The sequence below is a fragment of the Uloborus diversus genome, chromosome 5 (assembly GCF_026930045.1).
Source record: "Uloborus diversus isolate 005 chromosome 5, Udiv.v.3.1, whole genome shotgun sequence".
Taxonomy (NCBI): Eukaryota; Metazoa; Arthropoda; class Arachnida; order Araneae; family Uloboridae; genus Uloborus; species Uloborus diversus.
In genome coordinates, this window is record NC_072735.1 from 182,933,403 (window position 1) to 182,953,677 (window position 20,275).

Sequence of the window (20,275 nt, forward strand, 5' to 3'; positions counted from 1 at the left end):
GTTTTAAAATAAAGCAAAGAATATTGGGGTCGTGCACAAAAATGATGTGACGCTCTGAGTAGGGAGGGGGGTTCGTGAAATTGTAAGTTTTTAACGAGAGAGAGAGGGTGCCAACAAGTGTGACAAACATTTTTTATAACAATGTGCTATATGGAAACGTGACACGTAACGAGGGGAGGGGTAAGGTGAAGTGTGACACTTTATAACAAAGAGGGGAGGGGACAAACTCGTTGAAAAAAAGTGTGCCATCATTTATTGGCAGCCCCATTAACCTATCCCATTGCACACTTAAAAAAAGTGAAAAATGAACCCTGTATTTTTACATGAGAAAAAATCAAACGATCATATTTATTTCCAAGAAGAGATTTTTTCTCTAATTAAGTTTTTATGAATTCCAATAACCACGTCTCAATAGATCACGAGACTCGCTATCTGCCCATCTTGATGAAAATGAAAAATCAGTTTCTTTCACATAAAACGCATGATACGAGGACGAGTTAGTAAACAAGTTACATTCTATTACATTACACTCCTAAGGTCATTTTGCATAGTTATTCTCTCTCTAGAGAGGGAAAAATAATGGGTTTGTTTCCTTCAGTTAAAAGTACTACTACTCTTAATCACCGAAATTGATAGAATAAGCAAAAAAAATAATAATATTAACATGAAGGCAAATTTCTTTATTTTCCCAATAGTTTTTTTTTTTTTTTTTTTTGAGCAATCACGATTGCTTATTGTTCTCATTTGACTGTTTTGATGTCCTTTGATTTTATTTTCCCACCGCCACCCTCCGCACCATCACCGTCGACCGGCTCCTCACGATGCTGCTCCTATAGCGAAAGCCTTCTCCAGGTTGTATCCATGTCCTACACACACGCGCACACATACACAACTACACACGCACGCACACATATACACACATACACCTATACATGCACACACATACAAACAACTACCCGCACATTCATGCCTGCACACAGACACAAACACAGATGCCTACATACACATACCCCCCCCCCCCATACACACACAACTACTCACACATGTATGCGTGCACACAGACAAACACACATGCCTACACACACATACATACCCCTACACACACATACATACCCCTACACACAACATACATACCCCCCCCCCACACACACACAAACATACGCCTACATACACACATTCGTGATTGCGAAAAACAATTTGAATTCAAGATGTCAAAATTCAAATTATTATTTTTTTTTACAATTACATTCACATGGCTTGATGCAAAATAGGCTTCTATATACAATACACTAACAAACAGAAAATCGCAATTTTTGGACATACGTCAATCTGCCTCTGAGGAATAAAGATTAGATTCTTTGGAATCTAATTTTAAATAATAGTACGAATCAGCGTCACGCTGGGAGAAAGATTTATACTAACTTGATCGCTATCTCCGTATTATTTGCATCAAATCAAATGGATTTTTTTAAATTTTTTAATCACGATTCGCTGTCTTTTTGGAGTTACGGGATCCTTAAAACAATTCATCTTGCTATGGAAATTTTTAATTCAATTTCTACCACAAATCTTTTATTTGTAAAACAGAGCACTCTAAATAACCGAAAGTTTTAAAAATTACTTCGTAAATAACTATTCCAACGCGATTGTTCAAAAGTTGCTCGAGTGAAACTGAACCCCTTTTTTTGATGAAACGAATGTATTGAATAAAATGAATGAATTTTCGAGGAATAAGAACAGCGGCCTTTTTCTTTGCACCCAAAAACACACCACTTACAGAAATTTTCTTTCAAAACAGTTGTCAAAAGCGCTGTGAAGAGAAATATGTCAGTTATTTTTGCTCAAAATTTTACCCACAATTCTTTAGATCATAAGAGAAAAAAAAAAGTGTTTTGTATATTTCGCTCGAGTCCGAAAACGGTTGGATTGGTACAAAAAGACCGCTACACACAAAATAGGGTCACATTCAAATGAACCTACTTTGCGTTATTACCACTCAATTTAAACTTTCTTTGAAGTTTTGCGGCCCGTATTCTTCTTAAACAAAGGTGGGTGAAAGGCCATCTTTGTGTAAGTCTTTTTGTTTCATCATTCGAGAGAAAAGAAAGCTGTATAGTTCGCGATATTTAATTAACACTAGAACGACTTGACATTTTCTGTATACCTAGAAAGACTGAAGGGGCCAGTGTGGCCCCTACCCATTTTTGGGGTGAATTCTTTTAAAAATTTTTCCTGAGTGTGTCCACATGCCCAATGCACCTTCTTTCATGACTAAATAAAAACTTAGTACTTAATTATTTTTAGTTTTTCTCTCTATGCTGGTCAAAAGGTTGAATTAGTTTTCCTTTCTAAGAGCAATGGACACCGTTAGGATGGTAAGCAGTCAGTACTGTTTATAGCATTTGGATATCCAACTGGCTGTATAAAGCGAAAGTTACAGGTTAAACTAGAGAGAATGGCCTTTTTTATGCTAGAACAATTAGGAGAAAGGAACAAAAAAATTTTTTAATTGTAAAAAAGCTTAGGGGCCACTGTGGCCCCTCCCGTCTTTCTAGGTATAAGGATCAATATTTACAGTACTATGAGGCGTATGACAAAATGATTAAACAAGCATTCAAATAGTGACATATAATGAAAAGTCAGGAAGTTACATTACGTTCCGTTAGACATTATCCGAGTTATTAAACAACGAACTATGCGAGGGGCCACACAGGCCCCTCCGTCTTTCTAGTGTTAACCCGAGATTGCTCGCGCAGAGTATCTCATACCCGAGGAGGTTTTTTAGTATTTTCGAGTTCAATTTTTTTTTCAAAAAGTTTGAAAATGCAAACAAGAGAAAAGAGTATAATTGTAAAATACTTTCTTAAAAGACTTGCATTCAATTTCGGCATTTTTTTTGCAAATGCATGCCATATGGTCCATGCAAAAGTTTTTGTCACATTTTTCACACACAAATTTGGTTTTTGTCTTTATATTGTGGCTTTCAGTACAGCTTTTGTACGTTGACTTTGCTTTTTTAGCAGGGGATGCGCAATGTCTTCACTAGATCCTAGTTTTAATTTTGGAAGCATTGCGTATGCTTTAGTTCAAAACTGTAGCAGAAATACTCGCGCAGGGTTATGATACACCCGTAGAAGTCAATTCCAAGGAAACTAATTTTAGAATGCCCCCACCGTTTCTACCCCTTCAAGGTTATGACCTATGAGTCAGCTACTCAAGGAATCGTCCACTTCCAAAAAAAAGGTGGGGAGAAATTTGATTGAATACGAAGAGGTGGGTATGTCATACCCTGCGCGAGCAATCTCGGGTTAAGAGAGTTCTTTTTCTGAGGAATTATAAAAACTTTCTCAAGACATTTCTGAAGTCAAATTTCGAATCGTACTGTAACAGCACTTATTTTCGCGAAACTTGCTAATTTCGCGAATTTTATATAAACAGCAGAAAGCTGATTATCTTTATGCTATTGTTAAAGGAATTCCTTTGGTACCTATCGTTAAAGTATCTAATACTGTCAAGGAATTCCTTCGGTGCCGTCTTCTTCTCTGTTTAGTCAACCGATTTTCTTCTCATTCTCTCTCTCTTCTCTTTTTTTTTTTTTTGAGCAGCCACATTGCTTATTGTTCTCATTTGACTGTTTTGAGTTCCTATGATTTTATTTTCCCGCCGCCTCCCTCTGCAGCACCGCCGTCGACCCGCTCCTCCGATGCTGCTCCTATAGCGAAAACCATCCCCAGGTTGCGTCCACATCCCACACGCATGCGAACATACACCTACACACACACACACCTATACACACACACCACTGGCATGAGCAGACGATCGTTGAAAAATTAATTATTTATTCTCAAATTGTTTGTGTAGACGTAAAACAGAACTTTTGATTTAAAAAAAAAAAAAAAAAAATTTAATGCCTATTACATTCTTTTTTTTTTTTTTTTTTTTTTGAGCAGTTACATTGTTTATTGTTCTCACTTAACTGTTTTGAATTCCTATGATTTTATTCCCCCGCCCCACCTCCCTCTGCAGCACCACCTTCAACTGGCCCCTCCTGGTGCTGCTCCTCTAGCGAAAACAGTCTCCAGGTTGCGTCCGTATCCTACATACACACGCGCGTAAATACATACCTACACTCACACATACACTCATGCCTGCACACAGACACAAACACACACGCCTACATTCACACTCGTGATTGCGAAAAACATAATTTGAATTCCAGATGTCAAAATTCAAATTAATTTTTATTTTTTTAAATTTTTTTATAAGGACGCGTTTGAATAGCTAACTCGGGTGGCTAGTGTAGTGAGTATCCGGGTAGTGATTAGTCCCCGCTGGGCCCGAATTAACCAATCGCTGTATTCGAATACGAACGGCCGTGGTGGCTTGATCGATAAGGCATCGGACTTGTGACCGGAGGGTTCCGGGTTCGATCCTAGCCGGTCGAAGATCCACCTTCGTCATTAATGGTGACTGGGGGACGTTAAATATGCTCGTGGTCACAAAGTTCTTCAAGTGAAAAGATATCTCTGGGGATGCTGGAAAGGGATTGTTCGGTTCCTGGTCTAGATCAAAAAATCAGAGCTGTCTTCAGGGTCTCCAACTGGTTAAAACACAAACAGTGGTAGGTACGGAGGACCCTGGAGTGAAAAAATGTATTTGAATACGATCCAAATATTTTCGCTCAATGCTTTGGTATGGATGCGACATTTTAGCTCTGTATTCCACGAGTTTTAGATGTTGGCATGTAATATTATTTGTATTTAAATATGAGGAACCATGATAACCGTGATGCATCTTAAAATAAAATGTATCAATTTTCTAAAAAAAAACAATAGAAAAAATAATGATTTGTACGAGTTGCGTGGGTGACATAAACGACACGTCAGCAAAATTATAAAACTGTAAAACTTTGAAAAAATTGCAAAGATCGCGTGATAGCTAACATTGCAGACCTACACACCTATACTGTGTGTGTGTGTGGTGTAGTCTTTGACTTTCTCCTGGAAAAAGTTTTTTAAACAGCAATCCTGGAATAAAAACTTTCAAGAACGTGTTTACGTGAACCCTAATAGCAATGCTTTCAGAATCTGCCATTTTGGAAAGCACCTCCACTTTGTTAATTGGTTAACAACCTCGGAATACAAACCAATCACGAATCTCACCGAATTCCAACTTCAAGTCACGCACGAAAGTGATGCATCACGGGTTTCCTCTTGGATTATGAGTTCCGAGTCCGGAAGGCATTTCACTTTATAGATGTCCTTGACAAGGGAAAGTTATCTCTGCCGCACTAAAAATCGATGGGAAGCTGCAATTGAAATGTTATTACCGCCATTTCCGAGATGGAAACCCGCCTACTACTTGTAGCGAATGTTTGTCTCTGGAACTGTCGAACTGATGCCATCTCGAAAAAACTATAATTTGAGTTTTTATTATTTCTTGTATTGTTTCGCTTTCGAGGCAATGGAATGTGATAGTTATTTTTTTATCGATGCTTATGAGAGGTAATCTAAAGCTATTTTTGAGCTTCGAGTTTCCGTAACGTATTTAAAATTTTCTACATGAAATTAAAGATAATACGAAATGTATTTTGTCTAATGGTTTTTCAATTCTATGGCTTTTTCAAATACATTTCGTGTCAAAATATTACACTATAAAATAGTTTCTTTGTAATATAGGTGTGCGTGTCCCCCTTAAGAGCAAGGGCACGCCCCCTAAATGTCACGAAGACACCCCCCCCCCCAAAAAGTGAAAGATACCCTTCAAAACAGCCACCGCCCTAAAAATTTCAATTGCGCACTTTGCGCCATGATCCCTTCCTCCCCCCCCCCCCCAGGCACCTCTGTGTGATACGAATATTTGCATCAAACTCGTATAATGTATTAAAACCGCATTTGAATATACCGCCGTGGGTAGGTAAAGCGCAATATATGCAGAAGAGGTTTTTAGATATTTGAAGGAACGCGTTTTGGACTCCATATCAACAATAGGAAAATGTTGGAATTTGACGAGGGGGGTTTTTGGGAGGGGGGGGGCGTTATTTTCAGCGAATACCAAATAATCCAACTTGTACAATAAAGCTTCAATGCTGAAAGAAAACCGAGATCAACTCACTTGTGCAGGATACGGCTGTGCAATGAGGCATCTGCTTTCAGTCAGAAAAATTAAAATAGTTTGTCTCTTTGGCTAAACTCTTAAATCACAGCAAGGAAGTGAGTTCAAGCTCTAGAATTTCAAAATAATAATTATTTTTGTGAAAGGTAATTTTGTCTGTTTTTAAATTTATTTACTGATTTCTGTTGTTCGCAATTCTAACAACCTATTGGAATTGCTGCGCTCTGACCAATTGCTGCTGAGAGAGGTAAAACAAAGACACACCAACCAACAGCTGCCTAATAAGATATCCGCCTTGTCCGCGGAAAATTAAAACGTTCTACCTCTTAGTCTAATTTCTCAAATCACCGCGAGGTGGCATATTCAATTTCTGGAATTGCGAAAACTGGGACCAATGGCAATCTGCATAAACGAAAATCCGGGTAATAAGTAAAACAGATACGTAAATAAGAGGACTTATCTTTTATTTTTGCAAAAAAACAATAATTTATCACAAAATCACATAGGATTGTTACTCGAAAACACTATCACTTATACTTCAGTTGAAGTGGTCTCGGACTGACACTCCAAATGCCACATGTTGTTTATTGGATGACAATAATTTATTGTACGTTCTATGCAGGATGCAGGAGTTATGCATTTAATCAAACTAAAGAACGAATATTTGGCGTTATTACTGATCTGTTCTGGCTACCGTAATTTAGAATTATTATATTTAAGTGAATATAATTTTTTTTAACTCTACAAATTTGATCCGGATACTAGAGAGCCAGATAAACGAAGTTCTACTGTATTCCCAGAAGAGTTATCTTCATAAACGACCATATAGAGGGGCAAGTGGGGGCTCAAGCCCCCCCCCCCCTTAGAAATTAGAACTTTCTTGCTTTCAATACTTTTTTCTTTGCAAAAATGTAAAAATATTTCTTCTCCAGCCATTAATGAATAAATTATTAAAAATATCTAATTCTAAAAACACTCTAATCTGTACTGAAATCGGTTGGAAAAATATTCTGCTTAACCATGTTGAAAATGCCTGACCTCCCCCCCCCCCCCCCCGGCCATGGCTATCTTAATGCCAATGCTCGTCGGAACGGTTATTCGTATTCAATCGAAAGCTCAAAAACATGTCTAACATCTCCAAAGAAAAGGATTACGGCGGCTCGCAAAACACGCCGTCAGCGCATCAATTTCGGTGAATTATCGGTACACGTTGATCACGCAAAATTCTTTGAGAGAGAAAAAAAAAAGAGCCCCGTAGGCGGGACGTGACCAAAATCACCTGTCTCCGTAATCAGCGCGTCGAACAATGAGGAGGAGGGGTGTCGCGGCCCGGTGTTTCGGTCACGATTCTCCCTCTCCAACAGGTGTTTTGGGAAAGTGAGCGAGGTTACGTGAAAAGAGAGAGGAGGGGGTTGTGATTGCTTCCGAGGATGAAAAGGTCGAAGCACCGACTGCGCTGATGGGCAGAACAAATCGGAAGATTGCCTCTTTTCGACGATGTTAATTGAGAAATTGAATTCCAGCTCACAGAGCGATCAGAGTCATTGTTTCATCAGCGCGTCATCCGGCGTAGCCCGGGTATTTCTTGACATCACATATCTGTTAGACCAGGACTCTCAAAAAAGAGGGCTCCAATGTTTCCCTCTCCCCTCAAAAAAAAAAAAAAAAAGAAAGAAAGAAAGAAAGAAAATCTCAAGTAAAACTGTTCAGAAAATAGAGTACGGGAAAATGTTTCCGTTTTTTAGAATTTGTAAAAGGCTCCAGGAAAAGCGATTGGACAATAGCGGAAATGGATCCACGGAAGGAAACTGGGGAAATGTTCCCCTCCCCCCAAAAATCCTACGTGTACCTAAAAATTTTTAAAACGGAGTGCAGGAAAATTCTGTTTTATAGAAATTGAACTTGAAGAAAGGTGCAAGGAAATGCGAAATTGCAAAAGGGATTCAAAGAGTGGAACTGGGGAAAGATTGTCTTTCTCCAAAACACAAAAGCCCAAGTAAATATAAAACTGTGCGGAAAACAGAGGAAGGTAAAAACACCAGTAGTTGACACTTAAAGGATTATTTTTCGGTGTTAATTAACCTAGCTTGGAGGGAATTCATCCTAGGGGAAACTTTTAATAAGTTATAACTGCACCAACTATTACCCTAATATACTGTAACAAAAGAACTAAATTAATAAAATGAATGCAAAAATTTATTGTTTTAAGACTGGTCAGAATTGACACTAAACTAAAACGAGAACATCTTTATAGTTGACACTCTTTATTTTCAGTAGTTTCAGTTAAATGCGACCGAGTTTCCTAACTTCGAGGACCCCAATTACACTTCTCTACATAGTATAAAATGAAGTCTCCAAAAAGCGTCTGTGTGTTTGAACTCGCAAAACTCGAGAACTACCCGGCCGATTGCGCTGAAATTTTCAGTTTGTTCCTTTGAGTCCTGAGAAGGTTTGCAGACCAGTTCGAAAACAATTCGATGAATAGTTCTTTTTTTATTCCAATTTAAGGCTAATTTTCACATAAATTCCCGAATATAGAGGTGAAAAATTACTCGCACATGTTAAAATTATATATCGTTGGAAAGGGAATAATTTTCCGCGTTCTACGCAATTTGTTCCAATGCTCTAACTTAATTGCGGCGGGAATTTTTTACGTTTTTAGCTCGAATTTTTTTAGGCTTAGCTGAAATTTAGGCACTACTTTCTTCATTAAATCCATCAATAAAAAGTGGAGGAATTGTCCCACAGTTTTCTTTTTGACAGCATTGGAAAGAGCTGCTTTTTTTATTCCAGATCTAACTCGACCTAGGGTCGAAAGTTTAACCCTCTATCTCCATTAGAAAAAAAGTTACAAGCGAATTAAATGAACTTCAAAAATCTGTTCTCTATTCAAGTTTTTAACCATTTTATTTTGCGTTTCCACGGTAACGCTTTTTGAATGCATTATTTCCATCTTTCTCATTTTCAATTCTTATTTTATTTTGTGTTTCCATGGTTACGCCTTTTAAATCCATCTTTCTCATTTTATTTTAATTTCTTGAAAATATTTTAGTATCTGTCGTCATTGTTTGGCGAAAAAATTTTGCATGATGTTTTTTTTTTTCCATTTAATCTTGGTTATTGAAGATATTTCACTTGACGCAATGGTTGTTTTCAAGGCAGACCGAGCAACGCAGCTAGTTCATCATAAATGTGTCTCCATATACATAATGCCCCCTTCTTTATATTTTTGGTTCAATAATAAAACATTGACATCCAAGAAACATCGAACTCAAAACATTGGTTTTAGAGAAACATCGACCCAAAATGCATCGAAAACATTGACATTAATGTCACACACCTAAAATTCCATATTTTTTATGAAACGATATCTTCATTACAAGAACAAACGTAAATGAACAATGATTAAACCTTTGTTAAATTTGAGCATGAAATGTGAACTGAACTGAAGAACTCTTATTTGGGCAGAAAATAATTCAACCATTAATATAAAATTTTATTTCGCAACAAAAGCGTCACGAAAATCAGATTGCATATTGCTTTCCCTTCGGCGCTTTTTCCTGTTATTCTCCCGCAACATTACATGGAGATGAAAACCAAATGCTAATGTATTCCCTTTGGAATTGCTTCGTTTTATTTTCTTTAAAGATGATGCCGAGATTAAAATAAGCCTGTCTCGTTCCGCGTTCTTTGAAACATCCATCTCGTTTTTGTTTCAAATTTTGCTTTGCTTTTCAAAACTCTGCAATGCTTTATGAACTCATTCCTTGGCTACCCACAGCTCTACTCCCAGAAGTTCTCTCTTTCTGAGGTGGGGGGGAAGGGCGATACAACTCAAGTTTTTTTCACGGAACTTTCCAAAACGAAGTAATCATTGTCAAGGTCAAACTTGAACTTATCGGAGCTAGACAATAATATTTTCTTTCTCAACACTAACTTATTCATTCACTTTATAATTTTGATTCTAGATTCAAAAACTTCGACTTTTTATCTCTTGTTTTAATTTTATAAATGCATTAATCGGCAATGAAACTTATGTAACAGATGATGTTAGTTTTTGAACAAAATGCACACGTTTTTTAAATTCTTATTTAATGCATATTAACTAATTATCAATAGTTTATTTTTTTATACAAGCATCTTACCATAAAAAAAAACTTTTTTTTCACTTAAAAGTATTTCACGTAAAATTGTGTCACGACAATTGTGTATAAATATTAATGTACTGAAAAAAAGTGGACAAAATGATATTTTGTCCGGAGCAGTTTTTTCCCAGGGAGGACAAAACCGGACAACCATGCTCTTTTGTCGCGAGTTGTCACAATCACAATTAACCGTATCGCCTATTTCCTTGCCAGGATAGTAGCTAGGGACTTTGGGGTCCCCCTCCCCCCATAAAAACCTTTGATTTTAACAATCTGAGCAGCAGGGCTGTAACTAAACTTTTGTTTCGGGGAGGGTTTGCCAAACACAATTCTTACGCAGTTTAAATAATCAATAAAATCTTATTTCATTGTAAATTCTATAATGGTGCAAATAGTAATTTAAATGAGGGAGTGATACTTTAAGGCTATTGACATGAGCAAAAGTGAAATATAACGTATGTATTAAATGAAGGGAAAAAACCCGATATGTGCACTACATAACTTTACCCCCTGCTACATGTTTGATGCATTTTTGAAATCTGAAAACAAAAAATAAATAAATAAAAATAGATGCATGTACTCATATACTCACATTCAAAGAAACACTTTTTAAAGTCATATTTTTTCAGTAATAAGAACTGTTAAATATAGAGTTTGACTCTTTCAGATTTGAAGAATTTTGATATTTTTCGTTAGTAAACAGAATAAAATTAGAAGGAAAACGCCATATTGTTTTGTAAGAAATGATGTTCGCAATAACTGCAATAAAAATAAACACTGCTGATAATGCACTGAGTTTGTACAAGTCTTCAATAGTAGGGGAATGTGGGGCAAAGTGAAATGGTAAAGATGATTGAGCTTTTTCAAATGGAACAAATTGGAAATTTGTTTTGAAAATTACAGTACATAAAGAAAAAAAAAACATTGTATTTTCCATAAAACTTGCATTGAAATAGTATTTTTTGTTTTTGGCGGTAAATTTTCGCTTTCAAAAAAAGTGAAAATTTTCACTTTTTTTTCATGGGGGCAAATGAAAATTGAACTATTTTTGTAATGAAATATTTTCTATTCGATTATAAAAAATATTTTTGACCAAATGATTCAGTAAATAAAAGGTTGAATGAATAAATGAAAAGATATTGAAAAAAAATAACGAATAATTAAGTAACTAAATACGTAAACTAATGTCTGTGGACAAATAAATGAGTGAGCAAAATAGTGAGTTAAGAGGGAATGAATAAGAAAATAAGTGAATGAACGAATAAATATATAATTGAATTAATAAATTAAGGTATGTTAATAAAGTAATTAATGAAGAATACATTAGAGATGTAAAAAATGATTGAATCATTAAACGAAATGAACTACAGAGAAATGCCGTAACAACAAACTTCAAGGAACCGAAAATTTTGTTCGTTGTAATGAGAATTTCGTTGTAATGGAATTCCAGCAATGAAATGGGAATTAAAATGAGACTGAAAATTTACTTCGTTGAAACGGATATTTCGTTGTATTGGTATTCGTTGTAACGAGATTTCACTGTATTTAACTTGCCCCGTCCACTTTCCCCCTCATGTACTTGACTAATTGTGCAAAATATTTAAAATACAAATAAGCTTATGGGTTGTGTTGATTACATCAACACAACCCATAAGCTTAATATCACCTAAATAAATACTTCACCGAATACTAGAAGGACTCAATCAATATTTAAAATGTCAATAACAAACACTTTATCATTTAATACCAAAACTAATTTTTGACTTACAACAAAATATTACAATATGAGTATCAACTTTTGAAAATTGCTTGTATTATCATATTCTATGATTTTCAGAGGTATTTTTTCTCTCGACTGGAACAGACTACATATGTTACTACCTTTGTAAATTATTACTATATAGGTGGCGATAAAAACAGAGTAAATATTTCACCATTTCACTTTGCCCCACATTCCCCTACTTTCCTTTTTAAGTGAAATGAAAAACAGTAAATAAGTATAAAATATATATAAAATGGTAATTATCTTTTTTTCAGCAAAAAAGTATGAAAAGAAGCATTTTGTTTTTTGAATAGTTTTGAAAATTTTCGGAGGAGATTTGGTATGGTAAATTTTTTATATAAACGTATACTTACAACTCTGAAGCAAAATTTGTTTGAAGTAAATCCGCCTTCAAGTACGGAATCTGCATTGACTTTCATTTTCCCCGTAGGCGTTATAGTTAAAGGATTTGAACCGTTCAAAATTGAGCGGAAAATTGTTCAAATCAAAAAGATATTTTATATACAAGTTTTTCATCAAAAGCTTTTTCCTACAAAGTTTGTTTGAAGCAAATTCGCCTCACAGTTCGGAATTGCCTTGAATTTCCCCGTAGGCGCTAATGTTAAGCTTTTTTGAACTGTTCAAAATTAAACAAAAAATAGTTCAAATCAAAAAATGAAATATAGGAATGAGGTGCCCTTGCCGAAATCTTTCGAACAAAAAAAAATTTTTTTTTTCGAATCGTACTATTCACTCAGAAGTTTTTAAGGGGGGGGGGGACAGACAGACCGACAGATATTTTTCCCCATCTCAATACCCTACTTTCCAATTTTTATTTTTTCTACTTTTCTTTTTTGTAATATTTTCAAGATGCATTAAGCCTTCTTTCATGCTTTTTTCGTCTTTCTCTGACTTTTACTGAGAAAGTAGGCTAAAAACAAACTAACAAAACTGCAACAAACTAAGGCAGAGTTAGTAAAAAAGAAAAAAAAAGACTTAATTGCCAATTTGTAACACGCTGTAACACGTTCTTTTTTCACTGAACTCCCCAAATATAAGACATTGCCAAGGTCATAGTTCATATTATCAGAGCAGTAACACGTCTCGTTTACCTCTTTTGGGGGTAATAGGCAGTGCTGTAGTTGGCAAGAAAATATTTATAAGAAATCATCTTGAGGTTTGGAGGGACTCATCAGAAGAAAAGGTGGTTTGAAACAAATTCACATTACATTTACAAAGCTCACTTATTTTGCATTGAAAAAAAGCAATGTAACCCTGAAACACGTGTCTGCAGCAGGGGCGGCATTTCAGCATTTCATTTGGGGGGTCGAGTTTCTTAAATATGTATTACCACAGTGCGGTCCCAAACACACATTAGCTAACAGGAAGTGTTCATGAAATCGGTTTAATATGAATAAAAATTAGTGTTTAGTATTAATTAAAATTTTGATCCACTTTCTAATAAGTTATCATACAAAACAATTCGAAACTAACCTTTCGGAAAAGTTTCAATGCGTGATTTTTGGAATTGGGAGAGCAGGGAATCGTGTTAATAATCTGTCAGTGCCTAGTGTCGTGCTGTTCTGCCAGTATAGCTAAATAGATTTTTTTTTTTTTTTTTGCCCATTGTGCTTTGAAAATAATTCTCTAACCTCCTAAAACATAAAAAATAAAAAAAAATCTCTACTAGCTGAGCTGATTAGAATAGTTAAAAATTAATTGAAGTAACGAAGTTATGTATGAAAACACTTTTTATATCTTGCTCTTCAAAGGTACACAGGGAACTTCAAAAATTGTGAGGGGCTTAATTTTTCAGCATTGAATAATCTAGTCTTGTCGGCGCGCTCAGCTTCAATGAGATGTTATCTGCCTCCAGCTCTGTTTTTCACTATTCCGGACTGATGAGTCCATAACAAGGATGAAGCTGCAATCTCTGAATGTGATATCCGGTCTGTCGGTATAATGTAATTTTTATTGCCTCATGCTAAAAATTTTACTCATAATTGAAACATTTTATTTTTCGTTTTCAAAATCCAATGCAGATAATATGGAGCCAACCATACAGGAAAATAATTATTATCAAATTGTGTTAATTTCATTCGAAACTAAATCTATTATTTCATACAAAATATTAAAAAATCAATGTTTGACTTCACATCATAATGTCATTCTTTTATTTATTTATTTATTTTTTTTTTTTTTTCGCCTTTTTAAAATTGGCTCGAAGGAAGAATTTTTTTGAAAAGTTTCACGCTTGATTGAAATATACATCTACGTAAAATGTATTTTCAGTTTCAATTGTAGATTTAACTATGGTAGTATGGTGGACAGATCAATTGTAGATTGAACTGTGGCTTGAATAGTCCGGAAATTAAGGGTAGTGGATTGAAGATGTTTTGATAGATTAAAGCATTTTTCAAAAACTTTCCTCAATACAAACAAATTGAATAAAAATTCAAACGAAGTCATACATGCTAAAGTGCATGAGCTTTTTCACCATTGAAAGAATCGTTTTGCAATAATTCTTCTAGTCGTCAAATCACTCCTTTGAAGTTATAGAGAAACGTTTTTATGGTTTTAACTCTTGAAGACCATCTTGTGTCACTCCGAGATTGCATAATTATGGAACCCCATAAAAGGTATTTGTTGATATGTTTTTTTATTCAATAATCACATACTTTTTAAGAAGTTTCTATGAAAGCATATAATGCATTGAGCAGCTCAAACGTGTTTCTAGCAGAAGAAAGCGATGAACGCTCATTAAATAAATGTTCACTTAAAAATGAGCGTAAATGTTAAACTATCAAGGATATTTCTTGTGAAAATGATGCAGCCACACCACTTTGCACGAGCGTCTCATATTGGACATACCATCATTACACTGGGCACACAAGTATGAAATATTTAGCCTGTATGAGGAAATGTTTTCTTTAGTCAAAATTGACATCAGTTTTCTATGTTCTGAAAAGGCCGGAAAATACTTCATAAATTTCTAAGTCATCATCCAAATAACGAAAAACACTTTTCTAATCTGGGAACGTGTCGAGTTTCGTCAAATAGTTACTAAGAGCCAGCGAGATTGTTTTTAATGAACATCGATTTCCGACTAACATAAATTGAATTCACCCATTTTCTATCATTTTGCGCAAAACTTTTGGGGGTGCGACCGCCCCCTCTTGACCCCCCTATTTGCCGCCCCTGGTCTGCAGTAATCTGCAATTTGTGCAATTAAATCGCTGATTTTCCTTTTTACTTTTCAAGCACAAAAGTTCAATTCAAATTCATTCAATTTTAGCTCAGAATTGTTCACATGATACATAAATAACTTTTCACATCGTTTTTCAACAAGGAATTGGTAAAATCTCTTCCGTTTCAAACGTGAGTGGCTTTTGATTGTGGCTTCATCATCAATAAACAATAAAGGTGAGTATATTCAGTAAATTACCGCCCCATTGCCAGGGCTAAAACAGAAATACATGATATACACTGCCAGCTCAGTCAATTCCAGCCGAGGACTGCAGTTTCGTGCTTATTAGCACTCATCAGCCCGGCATAGGAAAGTGACTGAGCTGGAGATGGAAAATCTCTTAAGGAAGCCAAGAGTGCCAAACAAACTGGTAGCTAATGTAGAATTAGCACAGACCAGCCGAGTGACCGAAGCAATGGTTCGGTTCAACTCGAAAACTGATGGCAAGGCATGGTATATTCAGTAAATTACCGCCCCATAGCCAGGGCTAAAGCAGAAATACATGATATACTGAATATACCATGCCTTGCCATCAATTTTCGAGTTGAACCGAACCATTGCTTCGGTCACTCGGCTGGTCTGTGCTAATTCTACATTAGCTACCAGTTTGTTTGGCCCTCTTGGCTTCCATAAGAGGTTTTCCATCTCCAGCTCAGTCACTTTCCTATGCCGAGCTGATGAGTGCTAATAAGCACGAAACTGCAGTCCTCGGCTGGAAAGGACTGAGCTGGCGGTGTATACCATGAATAAAGGTGAGTGTTTGGCGTCAAGGAGATGCACAGAAAGTTCGTGGGCCGTCACAAATAACTTTTACGGTTCCCCCTCCACATTGTTCACGACCCCCACGTTCCTACATATATTTCACCCCTCATTTTAAAAATCTCGGGTCTCCATCAGGCTCCGGCCAACTGGCGTCCCTTCTCCCCTCCTGTGCACGCCCCTGTTTGGCGTACTTACAATCACGTTCTTGCTATCATAATTCAAAAATTATTATCTACTAGAAAATCGCCCCTCAAGGTATGACATAAGAAAACTGCTTCTACTTTTGAGCGAAGCCAGTTGCCTGTTTGGTGACATTTTGATATTTGAAATTTTAACCCTAAACTCCAGCAGATAGCGTTCATTGTAGACCCCTTTTTCCTTTCTTCATTCCCCTGAAATGGCAATTTTACCAATAAAGCAGTTAAGTGACCGGATCCAGTTCAGCCTTGACAAAATAAAGCATTTCCATGCATATCAAACATTGCCAGAAAATATTATCTTACTGGATTTTGGGTGCTTTAAAAATGAAATAATGCCGTCCCACATATTATGGCGCGAATTTTATTGTTGGTGACGTCAGCGTTACTCGATCATTGGCTCATATATATGAGGATGTGAGCGTAAAATTAAGAGAAAAATAAATCTTCGAATTCGATCCGGATAACTTGGATAAACGAGGTTTTACTATATTCCAGATTTTTGGATCGGATTTTCCATAGTCCAGAATTTTGTGATCCGGTTTTTGAGAGTCTACTGCAGCAGTATGAATTTCTGAAAATGCAATTGCGTCAAGTGCTTATTTACTAAAATACTTTCAAACTACCCTACATTCCGAAAATGTCGTAGAAATATAGGGCATAATAATTATTTGACAATAGTTAAGACCTGACACATAAAAAGCTATTTCATTCCTTTAGTTTAGTTACGCTTATTTTTTAACAGACCTCATTCGCCTGCAATCTCTTGAAAGATAATTAGGAGGACGGTGCGTGACTCAACGAAGTCACGCATTGAATTTTGCGGATGAAATTATGTACACGGACACTTAAAAGAATGACTCAGCAATTAAATCTTGAAGGAGTGTTGAGAGACTAAATATAACTATGGAAATTGCTTTCACAGCTATCGACGCAAAGAACTGATTTACTGAGGTGATTTCTCCCGCGCTCCCCCCCCCCCCCAGGGGAACCCTGAATTAAAATTTTTGGGAGAGTTGAAATTCTCAATTTGCCGGATAGAACATAGAACTCCAAATTTCGTCGAATGATGATATTTTTTCCGAATCGTCAGAGACAATTTGCCGAATAAGGAAATATTAGGGAGGTCACAGTGACCTCCCATCGGGTCGTCCTTGATTCTCTCCTTAAAAGAGGGCCCTAAATTGGACAACGTGTAATCAAGTTGTCTAAACGATTAGAATTTAATAAATAATTTTCAATTATTTGTGATTTTCCCCATCAATCCTGAGATGACCCATTAAACTTGATTAAAAAATGAGTTTTTTAATTGCCAGTTTTTCAAAAGTTCACGAACTTTGAAATTAAACAGCTCCGCATCTCTTATAGCTACAAGAAAAGGAAAAACACATTTTTAGAAGTAGTTTTATGCTCTTTTATTTATCCATAAATGATTTAACCTCAAATAAAGTCTTTAAAACATGAAACGAAAAATGAAAAAAAAAAAAGACCTGTGACCCCCCACTTCCTCCAATCAACTCTAATTTGAATTCTGAAACTTTGAATTCAAATTATGTTTTTCGCAATCACGAGTTGCGACGACCCTACTTATTGGAGTTACTGCTTCTAGAAACGCCCCTTCCCCCGAAGCATATCCCTCCTCCTGGTTGTTTAAGTGTGTAAAGTTGAGTGTGTGTGTGAGTGTGAATGAGTATGAGCATGCGTGTGTAGGAAATGGACGCCACCACCCAGGAGAAGTGGATTCTGGGGGACAGTGCTCAGGACCAGAGGAGTCGCGTCGGTGGGCGTCGGTGCTGCAGACGCCCCTGGTCCAAGCTGAAAAAGGAACCATAACATCAAGGACGGTCAAATGAGAACAATAAGCAATTGAATTTTGACATCTTGAATTCAAATTATGTTTTTCGCAATCACGAGTGTGTATATGTAGGCGTGTGTGTTTGTGTGTGGGGGGGTATGTGTGTAGGGGGTATGTGTATGTGTGTGTAGGCATGTGTGTTTGTGTCTGTGTGCTGACATAAGTGTGTGGGTAGTTGTGTGTATAAGTGTTTGTGTGTGGGTGGGGGGAATGTGTATGTGTGTGTAGGCATATGTGTTTGTGTCTGTGTGCAGACATGAATGTGTGATAGTTGTGTGTATGTTGTGGTGTGTGTGTATGCGTAAGTGTCTGTATGTATGCGTGTGTGTGTGTATGTGTAAGTGTTTATGTATGCGTGTGTGTAGGTGTATGTGTGTGTATGTGTGCGTGTGTGTAGGTGTATGTGTGCGTAGGTGTATGTGTGCGTGTGTGTGTATGTATAGGTGTGTGTATGCGTGCGTGTGTGTGTATGTATAGGTGTGTGTATGTGCTTGTGTGTGTGTATGTATGTGTGCGTGTGTATGTGTGTAGTTGTGTATGTATGCGCGTGTGTGTAGGACATGGATGCAACCAGGAGACGGCTTTCGCTAGAGGAGCAGCATCGTGAGGAGCCGGTCGACGGTGATGGTGCGGAGGGTGGCGGTGGGAAAATAAAATGATAGCACGCCAAAAACAGTCAAATGAGAACAATAAGCAATCGTGATTGCTCAAAAACGCAGCTAAAATCCAAGGTGCCCATGCACTATTTTGAAGGCAACCCGGCAGAAACATATACAGTAATCTCCCGATTATCCGCGGGTCAATCAACAATCAGGAACATGTATTTTTGCAGTAAAAAGCAAATACCAATGGCTGTTTTCTTATCGAAAAATTGTAAATTTAAACTCAAGTTATTTTTGTTTCATTTACTTATTTATCTATTGTGCTTTCTTCATCATACATACACTTGTTCTTTATTGATGTTCCTAATGGCACCCGTACAGCTTTGCCCGTAGTAGAAAATTAAAAAGTAATTTGGTTAGCCTGTGTATTTACAAATAATCCATGATGAATTTCTCGCCAATATGCAATGGTAATTTGCTCGTCCATGTTATGAAAATTCGCTCGGCGCAGAGGAATTAAGTCCACCAATGGTGGTAAAAATAAAATCATAGAAAAAGAACAGTATCTAATTTTCAAAAAGTTCCTTCGAGGTGCACACCCCAATGCTACAAACTAATTTTGTGCCAAATTTCATGAAAATTAGCCGAACGGTCTAGACTCCATGCGCTTCACAGAGATAGATCCGAACAGAGATCCAGACAGACTTTCCGCTTTATTATTAGTAAAGATAAAAAAGTTCTGTCGTGCAAAAATACAAAACATTTTTATTGTACTATATATGCTGTTAACCCCGCTTAAACGGGTAACGGATAAACGAATACCCTGCTTATACGAATAAAACCTCCCGGAACAAAATGTTTCCCCATAGACGCATAACTATAGATCCCCGCTTATTCGAATAATTTCCACGAATAATCGAATAATATTAATCAGCTTTTGCAAATATTTTTGTTGAAAAAAATTTCGAATTAATTAAAAAAATAATAAGTAAGAAAAGCTATTGACGATAAAATACAACGTAACATTTATCACCGACAACGGGAGAGAAAAATAATATTTATAATCCATCGAAACGTTTCCACAATTCTATAAAATTTCGTTTGTCTTTGTCATTAAAAAAATGGTGCAGTTGATAATTAAATTAAATAATATAAATAAGTATGCACATTTTAGACGATCATAAATTGATAAATATTAAATGTGCTATGCGGTAGACGAAATGGAGGAAAAGAGAGTCAGAAAAGTATACCCAGAATACCTTGAGCAAGCAACCCCCTATTATGAAAATTTTCAAAAAGTAATATACTGAAAAGAGGTGACAAGACAAAGATTTCATAACTTAATTTGTAAGTTACTTTTTATAATTTTCATACGTGCTTGAAATATATGCTAATTATTGAAATATTTTGTTGTTTATTTAATTTGTTTCAGAAACTTTTCAGAAATAACATTAATTATATCCTTTTTACTTCCTTTTACAAAAAAGGAAGTATTGTATTCGCGAAAAAATTTTCACTCAAAAATCGGCCTCAATTTCCATTTTTCTCACCCCCGAATGATTGTTGAGTTTCTTTTTCGACCCGACCACAG

The 20,275-nt window shown here is 36.2% G+C and overlaps 1 protein-coding gene across 1 annotated transcript in view; it reads right to left on the minus strand.

The window, feature by feature from the left end:
• LOC129223327 (storkhead-box protein 1-like) overlaps window positions 1-20,275 on the minus strand; it is a 96,187-nt gene that overhangs the window by 29,196 nt on the left and 46,716 nt on the right. The window lies entirely within an intron of this gene.